The following is a 12,099-nucleotide window of genomic DNA, read 5'->3' on the forward strand; positions in this document are numbered from 1 at the left end:
ATCAGCCAGCAAAGAATAAACCAAGGTAATTTCCTCATTAAACCTGAAAATAAACTGAATAAAACCTGAGCTGTCAAGAGGGTTGCAGAACAGGAAAGCCAAGACCTGGTCCTGTCACATTCTGCCAAGCCAGCCCGCAGCTTCAGGCTCTGTTTAAAATCGCGCAGGTGGGCCGGAAGCGGGGTTTTTAAAAAAGGGAACATGTAGGAGCCATGACAAAGATGCAGGTGAACAATGTGTTGGTGTTGGACAACCTGTCGCTGTTTTTTCAACCCTTTTCAGTTTGAGATCACCTTTGAGTGCATCGAAGATCTGTCTAAGGTTTTGGAAGGGAAAATCATTTATGTGGCTTTAGCTGAAAGTGAAGAACATGAGCAAATCTTGGATTCTATATTGTGGGACCTGTTCTTGCTGGAAGGCACATTTTTGATATTCAGGCTAATGCAGCAAATCCTTTTCTTATCCCAGATGCTGATGCATTTGGAGCAGCTGTCACTTTAATAACCTGCATTTAGTCAAAGTCAAGAATTTATCAGGGTTGGGTATTTATGTGAATAATGAATACAACAATCTAGGGCTGCATAAAAATCCTCCTGTGAAACCAGATTCCTTGAAGCTGTAGCAAATGTTTGGCATCAAATCCACGAGTTACAAGCTTCCATATCAACTGGGATAACAGCAGTGAAAAAATAGATGATTCTGAACATACGAATCCTAATATGCAATCTCTTCTTTCCACAAGTAAGTTGCCATCACCTTCAAATGACTTCAAAGTGACATCAGGGAAAAACAGAAAATAGTTGATGCTAAAGCATTATATCTGAATGTGCAAAGCATTCGTAATAAAATAGATGAATTAATAGCACAGATATAAGTTAATGGGTTTAATCTAATATTAATTATGGAGTGACACGGAACACAAAAGTCCGAGTGTATCAAGCCTGTGTCCTCAGTACCTTGCTCTACAGCAGTGAGGCCTGGACAATGTATGTCAGCCAAGAGCGATGTCTCAATTCATTTCATCTTCACTGCCTCCGGACAATCTTTGGCATCAGGTGGCAGGACCGTATCTCCAACACAGAAGTCCTTGAGGCAGCCAACATCCCCAGCATACACACCCTACTGAGCCAGCGGCGCTTGAGATGGCTTGGCCATGTGAGCTGCATGGAAGATGGCAGGATCCCCAAGGATACTTTGTACAGCGAGCTCGTCACTGGTATCAGACCCACCGGCCGTCCATGTCTCCGCTTTAAAGACATCTGCAAATGCGACATGAAGTCCTGTGACGTTGATCACAAGTCGTGGGAGTCAGTTGCCATCGATCGTCAGAGCTGGCAGGCAGCCATAAAGGCGGGGCTAAAGTGTGGCGAGTCGAAGAGACTTAGCAGTAGGCAGGAAAAAAGTCAGAAGCGCAAGGGGAGAGCCAACTGCGAAACAGCCCTGACAACCAATTTTACCTGCAGCACCTGTGGAAGAGTCTGTCACTCTAGAATTGGCCTTTATAGCCACTCCAGGTGCTGCTCCACAAACCACTGACCACCTCCAGGCGCTTACCCATTGTCTCTCGAGACAAGGAGGCCAAAGAAATTATGGAGTCATGGCTGTAGCCTGACCAAGGTTGGGAACTAAATATTCTAGGATGCTTAACTTTGTAGAAGAGATAACAAAAATGGAAAAGGGGGTGGGGGAGGTGGGAGGTGATAGTCCTGATAATAAAGGATGGGACAAAGGCAGTAGAGCAAAATGATCTTAGGTCAGAAAATCAAACAGTAGAATCAAGTTGGGTGGAGCTACTAAATAACAAAGGGCAGCAAACACTAGTGGGAGTAATTTATCAGCCATAAAGGCAGGGCTACAGTAGTTGTAGTATCAGGCAGAGTATAAATCAAGAAATTAGAGGTGCATGTAATAAGGGTATACAGTAATCATGGGTACTTTAATTTTCACATAGACAGAGCAAAATAAATTTGCAGTAATCATGTGGAGGATGAGTTCATGAAATGTATACAAGATCAATTCCTAGATCAGTATATCAAGGAACCAATTAGGAAACAGTCTATTATAGATCTAGTATAGTGCAAAGAAAAAAGGTTAATTAATAATCTTGTAAAGGAGCCTCTAAGGAATAGTCACTTTAAAGGATAGAATTTTATATTGAGTTTGTGAATTATTTAGTTAAGTCCAAAACTAGGGCCTTAAATCTGAAACAGTTGTGAACGCATTCTGAACACTGGTGAGAGTGAAGGTTCCTCTGGGGAGTGCAGCCAGATCCAAGTCCACGGCACTACAGCTGGCTAAGTTGTACAGGAGGGCAGGAGGAAGAATGGGAAAGCAACAGTAATAGGGGATTCTATAGTTAGGGGAACAGGCAGGCGTTTCTGCAGCCGCAGATGTGAATCCAGGATGGTATGTTGCCTCCCTGGTGCCAGGGTCAAGGATGTCACTGAGTGGCTGCAGAGCATTCTGAGGGAGGAGGGTTACAGCCAACAGTCATGCTCCATATCAGTACCAGTAACATAGGTAGAAAGAGGGATGATGAGGTCTTGCAGGCAAATTTTGCTGAGCTTGGAAATAAACTGGCAAGCAGGACCTCAAAGACAGTAATCTCCAGATTGCTCCTAGTGTCACATGCTTGAGAACATTGAAATTAGAGCAACTGAATACATGTTTACGGCCAGGTGAGGAGGTTTATTCCTTTTTAAACAGTGGTTGTGCTTACCACCTCAGTGGGTGTTTTACCTTTTACCTCTAATATGATCATGAAAGAACCAATCAGACAGGTTTTCTTGAGTTTAAACAAGAAAGAAGTGAGTTGATTATAGTTAACAATCTAAACCTGAGCTAAAAAAAAATTCGTAACACATTCACGCACATATCCACATGAGAATCACACACACACAAATAGATTACAGAGTGAAAAGTAAATGTTGTGGTTGGATTAGAGTCCATAATAAATGGAAATTAAATACACAGTCTGTGAGGTTGGATGATTCAGTGGTCTTCCGGATGATGTTGCATTCTTCATGTCTTTGGCTGGTCAAAGTGCACATTGTGGCTGTCCCGCTTGGCTCAGGACTTTCTTGGAGGCAGACTTGTAGGTGGCTCTCTTCCCCGGTTTCTGTCTGTAGCAGTCTGTAGGTTTGGAGGGTCCACAATTGCAGATGGCTTTCAAACTTGTGGTGTTATCTGGAGAGAGAGAGAGAGAGGAGACATACAGCCTTTCTGCCGCTGTACAATCTGAGTTGCTGGCTTGACTGTCTTTCTCCAAGGAAACTCCCAGCTTTCAGGGAGGTGGACAGATGGTCACATGACTGTCTCAGCATATTCTCTGGAAGTTTCTAATGAGATTCAAGGTTCAGAATTGGCTCCCCAGGCCCAAAAATACCAATATTTATACTTGGAGGGGTTTGCTCTTTCAAAGTCAAGGTGTTAGGATTGCCCTGAATGTCATGCTAACGAGCAATCTTAGGTTAATCAAACACTTAGAGCAAGTCATTGTTTTAGGCCCATGCTCCTCAGACCTCTGTCTCCTGTTGGAGGGCTTGGAATGTGAAAAGGTGTTTCAGATGCAAATTGCAGTGGCCATCTTGGCTGCCAGTTTTTTAAAAGTTAACTGCAGGATTTTTTCCATTAAAAGTTTAATGTTAGTTTCTAACCAATGAATTAATATTCCTTATTTGGCATATCATTTTTCTTGACAACATGGTTGGAGAGATAGTGCAGGGGGGGGGAGGGCTTCAGATTCCTGGGACATTGGGATCAGTTTGAGGGGTGATGGAACCTGTACAGGCCAGATGGGTTGCACATGAACATTCAAGGGTATGAGCATCACTGGCAAGGCCAGCATTTGTTTCCCAGCTCTAACTGCCATTGAGAAGGTAGTGGTGAGCCACCTTCTTGAACCGCTAAAATCCATATGGTGTAGGTACACTCAGAGTGCTATTAGGAACTGAGTTCTAGCTTTTTGACCCAATGCAAAGTGAAGGAACAGTGACATAGTTCCAAGTCAGGATGGTGTGTGGCTTGAAGGGAAACTTGCAGGTGGTGGTGTTCCCAGGTGTCTGCTGCCTTTGTTCTTCTAGATGGTAGAGGTCACAGTTTTGGAAGGGGCTGTCGAAGAAGGCTTGGTGAGTTGCTGCAGTGCATCTTATAGATGGTACACACTGCTGCCACTGTGCACCAGTGATGGAGGGAGTGAATGTTTAAGGTGGTAGATGGGGTGCCAATCAAGCAGGCTACTTTGTCCTGGATGATGTTGAGCTTTTTGAATGATGTTGGAGCTGCACTCATATAGGCAAGTGGAGAGTATTCCATCATACTCCTGACTTCTGCCTTGTGGATGGTGGACAGACTTTGGGCAGTCCAGGCTGCCTCAGATCTTCACTCCAAAGAGGATGGATGAATCCGAGGGTGCAAGGGATATCCCTTGAAGACATGGCTATGCCCCAGACAAAGGCACAGAGGTGATATAACCAATGCCACCTGCACAGTAGGACCACCTCGAGAATGCGGTTCTGTTGCCCGGACCGCTTGGGTGGCACCCTCTATTACCATCCTGCAAGGATCTCTGTCATTGTGGTGGTCTGCTGCACTTTCCATAATATGGCCCTCCAGAGAGGAGTAGAACTTGAAGACGGTAAGGTCCTGGAAGGAGACAGATCATCCAGGGAGGAGAGGAGGTAAGAGAGGACCAGGAAGATGATGCAGAGGGAGATGTTGCTGAACAGAGAGGTGTCCCTGCTGCATGAGGTGGCCTTCCCCTGCCACCTTTTTGGAAGAGCACCTCCCTCCTCTCGCTCTTCTTCCTCCCAGCATCAGATCCAGGTTGGGATTGATGAAGTGAGGTGCAGTCCTGCCCCGGGTGGCAGGCCTCATGCTCGCCTATGGCATCTCACTTCCCTCTAGTGTTGTGGAAAGATTTGGCATATTCGACAGATTTCTCCCTTAGGACAACCAGCTGTGTGGGATGTCTAAATGATTCCTGCACTTCAACTGATCCTCGACTGGCTCTAAGTGGATAGGAAACCTGTCTCCATACCAATTAAGGGCTCACTCATGCAAAAATCTTAACTTTAATCAGTGTCCAGCCTGAAGCAGGTTTCTGACTCAATAACATGCCTATCTCCTGTTTCAGCTCTGTGGTGAAAATTCAGCCAAGAGAATAAGATGAAGCAGAAAAAGGGTGTGTGTGATAGTTGTCATGTTGATAATAGAAGTGAGAACCAGATTTAATATTAGAAAGTTTGAAGGGGAAGTGAAAAAAATAAATGAGAAGAAAAGAAAGAGTATGAGAAAAGACTGGCAGCTAACATAAAAGGGAATCCAAAAGTTTTCTATTGACATCTAAATAGTAAAAAGGTGCTATATGAACAATTAGGGACCAGAAAGGGAATTTGCATATGGAGGCAGAGGCATGGCTGAGGTCTTTATCAAGGAAGATGGTGCTACCCAAGTCATAGTGAAAGAAGAGGTAGTTGAGACACTGGATAGGCTAGAAGTTGATAAAGAAGAGGTATTAAGAAGGCTGACTGTACTTAAAGTTGATAAGTCAGCAGGCCCGTATCAGGTGCATGCGAGGATACTGAAGGAAGTAAGGGTGGATATTGAGGAGGTACTGGCCATAATCTTCCAATCCTCCTTAGATGTAGGGGTGGTGCCAGAAGACTGGAGAATTGCAAATGATAAAGGATATAAGTCCAGCGACTACAGGCCTATCCATTTAACATCGGTGGTAGGAAAGCTTTTAGAAACGATAATCCAGGACAAAATTAATAGTCACTTGGACAAATGTGGATTAATTAAGGAAAGCCAGCATAGATTTGTTAAATGCAATTGTGTTTAATGAACTTGGTTGAGTTTGTTGTTGAGATAACGGAGAGGATTGATGAGGGTAATATGGTTGATGTGGTGTACATGGAGATCAAAAGGCAGTCGATAAAGTGCCACATAACAGGCTTGACAGAAAAGTTAAAGCCCATGGAATAAAAGGGACAGTGGCAGAATTCATGTAAAATTGGCTGACTGACAGGAAACAGAGAGTAGTGGTGAATTATTGTTTTTTGGACTGGAGGAAAGTATTTCATCGGTGGTTCCCCTGGGGTCAGTGTTAGGACACTGTCTTTCTTGATCTATATTAATGACCTAGAATTGGCTATACAGGTGACAATTCCAAAGTTTATGGTGACACAAAACTTGGAAGCAAAATAAACTGTGAGGAGGATAATGAAAGACTTCAAGAGGACATAGATAGGCTGGTGGAATGAGCAGACATGGGGCAGATAAAATTTAATGCAGAGAAGTGATGCATTTTGGTAGGAAGAACAAGGAGAGGCAATATAAAGGATACAATTCTAAAGGGGGTGCAGGAGATGAGAAACGTGGGAGTATATGTGCATAAATCTTTAAAGATGGCAAGGCAGGTTGATAAAGCAGTTAATAAGACATATGGGATCCTGGACTTTATAAATGGATACATAGAGTACAAAAGCAAAGAAGTTATGATGAAGCGTTAAAAAATAATGGTTTGGCCTCAATTCTCGTATTGCATCCAATTCTTGGCACCACAGTTTAGGCAGGATGTGAAAGCATTGGGGATGGTGGAGAAAAGATTTACGAGAATGGTTCCGGGGATGAGGAATTTAGTTACATGATAGATTGGCGAAACTGGGACTTGTCTCCCTACAGAAGGTTGAGAGGAGTTTCAATAGAGGTGTTCAAATTCATGAGGGGGTCTGGACATAGCAGATAGGGAGAAACTGTTCTCATTGGCGGAAGAGTCAAGAACCAGGAGACACTGATTTAAGGTGATTGGGAAAAGAAGCAACTGTGACATAAGAAAAAGCTTTTTTACACAGCGAGTTGTTACGATCTAGATTGTATTGCTGGAGACTGTGGTGGAGGCAGATTCAATCATGGCTTTCAAAAGGGAATTGGATAATTATCTGAGGAGAAGAAAATTTGCAGGGCTACAGGGAAAAGGCAGGGGAATGGCACTAGCTGAGTAGCTCTTACAAGAGCCTGCATGGACACAATGGGCTGAATGGCCTCCTTCTGTGCAGTAACCAGGCAATGATTCTATCAATAATTACTTGGAATTCAGAACACAGAAATAAGTGTGGCCTGGGGTTTCCGCATGTATTTTGGCTAGTTATCAGCACAATCTGGGTGGAATTGACTGAAAAAGATTGAAGAAACTAAAACGTATTTGATTTACGCCCTAACCACTTATGTTTGAGCTTCCGTGAAGATTTGTGGTGGTTCAAAAGTCAATTTGCCTGAAGCAGTCCCTGACCACAAATTGGCCATGCCCCGGGGTCAACAAGAGGAGTGTTTGCCAATTGCACCCGATCAGAGGTGTTCATCACATTGTGCTACGCAGGCAACCGCTGTGAAATTAATCCATTGTTAATGACCTTTAGCTGCAGCGACCAGCAGTTAGTTGAAGCCTCACTCAGGTCTGTTTCTCATAATGATGCCACAATTACTTTAAGTTCAGTTTAAATAAGTTCAAATTCAGTCAATTGATCTGTCCCTGGTACATAAGACCTGTGACCAGCAGACAATTGAAACTACCCATGGGTCTGTTTTGTCAGCTGCATCAATTGAACAGATTTTCTGTTTAAAATAGTCTAATTCAGTAATGTTGAGGCCCTGTTGGTCACGTTCCAGTCAATAATCAATTGCAATTGAAGATGATGCTTAATTGCACTAATTCATGGGAGAGTTTAAATTTATATTTGGGCTTATGCAAATTAGTTTGTCCGGAAACTCAGGACAGCTTTCTGGGTGCATTTTTCTATCGTGCCTCTAACATAAACTCCAGGCCTTTAGATTGAAGTTGGAGAGTGATGGGTATTTAGTTGTTCATGAAAACTAATAACATAATTATTCCCATGCTTTATTATAGCAATATTAAATGTCAAGAATTGTCCAGATTGTCGTCGTATTCAATTATGAGTTACATGGGGTCTTGTTCTTCAGAGCAGAGCAGATTGAACAGAATAATTTAAAACTAGAAGGAAATATTTGATCAATAGGAAAACACTCCTCCCACTATACTATTTCAACTACCTTTGGTGAAAAGAAGTTTCAAAAACCTTTCATTCCATCAAGGTGCTTGGGTACTGTTCCATGGGAAATTCCTGCATCAGAATTTATAGCATTACTGTCTGGGCAGTGAGTGAAGGCACCTCCATTATTATGTTACTAGCTTAATGTCCACTAATCATCATTTTTATATTTTCTTTACTTCTCAGCACCATCACCTTGTAGATATGTAAAAATAGCAGCCTCTTGCAAGGTAACAGAGCCATCTACTGGATCAGCAATAGATTTCAATCAGCAAATTAAGAAGCTTGGGAGTGTTTGGAATTTTTTTTTATTCTTTCATGGGATGTGGGCGTCGCAGGCTAGGCCGGCATTTATTGCCCATCCCTAATTGCCCTTGAACTGAGTGGCTTGCTAGGCCATTTCAAGGGCATGTAAGAGTTAACCACAATGGAATTTGCTACCAAATGGAATAGTTGAGGCAAATAGATGGATGTCTTTTCGGGGAAGCTTGACAAGTACATGAGGGAGAAAGGAATAGAGGATATGCAGATGGGGTTAGATGAAGTAGGATGGGAAAAGGCCTGTGTGGACCATTAATGAGACTGCACCATTAACATGTCCAGGGTTACTTAAATGGAAAAAATGCAATTGTGGTACCACACTAGAATTCTTGACAGTACATGAGGAACATGGGTGGCACAGTGGTGCAGTGGATAGCGCTGCAGCCTCACGGCTCCAGGGACCCGGGTTCGATTCTGGGTACTGCCTGTGCAGAGTTTGCAAGTTCTCCCTGTGACCGCGTGGGTTTTTGTCGGGTGCTCCGGTTTCCTCCCACAGCCAAAGACTTGCAGGTGATAGGTAAATTGGCCATTGTAAATTGTCCCTACTGTAGGTAGGTGGTAGGGAATATGGAATTACTGCAGGGTTAGTATAAATGGGAGGTTGTTGATCGGCACAGACTCGGTGGGCCGAAGGGCCTGTTTCAGTGCTGTATCTCTAAATAAATAAAATAAAAATAAATAAACTACCCATGGCATTGTACTCAGCCATTTTAGCTGGTCACATTGGAAGCCTGGATCCTGCCCTGCTTAAGCATCACCATCAAAGGTTGGTACGTGTCATGTTGATAGGCAGTCTGCACTGTACATCAATCAAGTGACATGCAATGTGTTTGTAAGGGACAATACTTTCATCACTTTCCCTGTGGAAAATGGATTCAACTGGATAGAATTCAGATCTTTTACTGATTGATAGGCTTCCTTTTAGTGTAATGGAGTCGGCAGTTTGTGAGATCAGTGGAGGAGCGTGTGCAGACTGTTGTCTGAGCAGATGACTTGTTGAATTCTGTTAGGTACACTGACTCTGGTTTCAAACCTTGCTTTTTTGAGACAGTCCCTAACGTAAAAGTGAAACTAAAATCTTCAGGGTTTTGGGGAGACAGAACTGGTTGGAACCAGATAAGACACAGAGTCATTTAACTACAGCTATCCAAGCTCAGATTAGAAGATTGCAGAGTTGAAGTAGGCTGCAGGCTGTTTTGCACACTAAATGTTGAATCTGGGAGTTGGCCACCAGCAAATACAAGTTGTTGCAGCTGCTATTGGTTACTTAAGGTAATACCGGTGGAACTATGCCATCAAGGCTGCCGTGAGCAGTTCCAAGGAAGTTTCAGAGTGTTGCACAGCTTTGGTGGAGACCGTCCCTGTGGAGGTTGGGAGCACAAGGGAACTGCTGTCGGATGAAAATCCAATGGCACTATTTGTATAAGAGCAGGTGAGTTCCCCCAGGTGTTATGTTCCCTGTGGAGACCGCCAACAAACTAACAGAATTGAATTCACCAATTGACCCCAATTTAGGAAACTAAACAGACAAGACTTCACTTTTAAAAATTTTACTTTAACACTCAAGCCAAAACTAACATAAATTAAACATGAAGCAACAGACAGATCATGATCAATAAAAAATATTACAAGTTACACCTTAACTATCAGATACCACAGAGATGGATCTCACAGTTTCACTGGGCAGTCCACCCAGCATAGATGGCAACAATTGCAGTCACACAGTTCTTCATAACTCGGAAGTTCCTCAGGTATGAATTTTCAGCTCCTTTCTTCAAGGATTTAGCTGCTGTTCTTCTCCCAACTGCAGTTCCCTCACAATCCAAACTCCACAGGTATGGTCTTCACCACAAGGCACATTTCTCTAGAACCTCCTCAGCTCTGCTCATGACAGTCTTGATGGCCTGGATTTACCATTCTTCCCTTTATCCGAGTCCTTCAGTGACAACCTGTGCACTGTGTGGTCGGGTCTGGTTAATCATCTACTTTAAGTAATAGAAATACTTGCTGGATTCAGTCTTCACTTTCTTCTGCTTGCTGGCGCTCCACTCCTGCCTGATCTGGGGAGGACTCTGTCTCCTTTTATCTGGTCCTAACCAGTGTCAGTTTCCCCGGAAACCTGAAGTTGTTTTTCCAGCTTCTGTTTCAGTTTTGGTTTCCATTTCTGTTTCAGTTATAGTTTCTGTTTCAGTTCTAGTTTCCCTCTTAGTTTGGGTCTAACAAAAAACAAGCTTTGTAACCATGGATTCCATCACACATCCCCCCTTGGGAAAAAGAAAACTTTACCATAGTTCAAAATACAGCAAGTCCTTTATACCATAAACATTTTAAGAAATAGCTTATTGCATACTTTACAGGTAACATTTCATATTCTACAATTATACATACATTTACAAAATCATAAGGGCTTAACCAATACCAAAATCCAAATAAATGTGACAATTAGGATTCAAACATCATAGAATTACCAGAACTCAGGGACTTCCTGGATAGAGCATCAGCAATTACATTGCTTTTCCCTGCAAAAAGCACAATTTTCAGTGTAAATGTCTGTAACATCAAACTCCAATGAAACAGCCAGATTGTGATCTGTATAAATTAATATTTCTCCCCGACTATTGGTTACATATACCTCAAACTGTTAAAGAGCCAGTACAAGACTTAAAGCTTCTTTCCCAATGGTCGGGTACTTTATTTGATGTTTATTGAGATTCCTAGAGAAGTAGCTCTTGGGCTGTTCTGTACCAGCATCATCATCTTGGAGCAGCACTGCTCCTACCCCTACATCACTGGCATCCATAGCGACTGTGAATGGTTTCTTAAAATCTGGGGCTGCAAGAACTGCTTCTTTTATTAAAATGGCCTTTAACTTCTCAAATGCTGTTTGGCAAGACTCTGACCATTCTAACTTCACGTTCTTCTTGAACAGATTAGTCAACGGGGTGACTATTGTGTTTAAGTTAGGAACAACTTTCCTGTAGAACCCCCGCATACAAAGAAACTGTAACACTTCTTTCTTTGTTTTGGGTACAGGAAAATCTATTATCGCCTGCACCTTAGCCTCTCATAGTAATACCTGACCTTGACCAACGGTATGTCCTAAATAAGTAACTTCAGCCTTGGCAAACTCGCTGTTTGCCAGGTTTATGACAAGGTTAGCTTTGGCCAGCCTGTCAAATAGAGAGCTCAAATGTCTGACATGATCACTGCAAGTGTCACCGTACACCAAAAGGTCGTCGATGTACACAACGCAATTACTCAACCTGGGAATCACTTGATTGGTTAATGTTTGAAATGTAGCTAGCGCATTTTTCATATCAATTTGGCATGATGTTACACTGGAACAGACCATTCGGTATCAAAAAGCAGATATTTCTTTAGCTTGGTTAGACAAGGGGACTTGCCAATATCCCTTAAGCAAATCAATCTTGCTAACAAAGACTAAGTTCCCCATCCTATCAATACAATCCTCAAGCCTTGGGGTCGGATAGGAGTCCATCTTAGTTACCGCATTAACCTTTTGGCAATCTACGCAGAACTTTTGAGAACTGTCTGGTTTTGGTACTAAAACAACAGGAGAACTCCAACTACTTTGACTAGGTTCAATTATATAATTACTAAACATGTACTGAACCTTCTCTCTGACTTTGGCCAATTTACTGGGATTGAGTCTGTAGGGGTTTTGTTTAATTGCTTTAGTTTCCCCTAC

At 42.7% G+C, this 12,099-nt stretch overlaps 1 pseudogene; it reads left to right on the forward strand.

Moving 5' to 3' along the window:
* Positions 1–212: 212 nt before the first annotated feature.
* Positions 213–800, forward strand: LOC137374215 (histone chaperone ASF1 pseudogene; annotated as a pseudogene).
* The last annotated feature ends 11,299 nt before the right edge of the window (positions 801–12,099 follow it).

The sequence above is a fragment of the Heterodontus francisci genome, chromosome 10 (genome assembly GCF_036365525.1).
Source record: "Heterodontus francisci isolate sHetFra1 chromosome 10, sHetFra1.hap1, whole genome shotgun sequence".
NCBI classification, from domain to species: Eukaryota; Metazoa; Chordata; class Chondrichthyes; order Heterodontiformes; family Heterodontidae; genus Heterodontus; species Heterodontus francisci.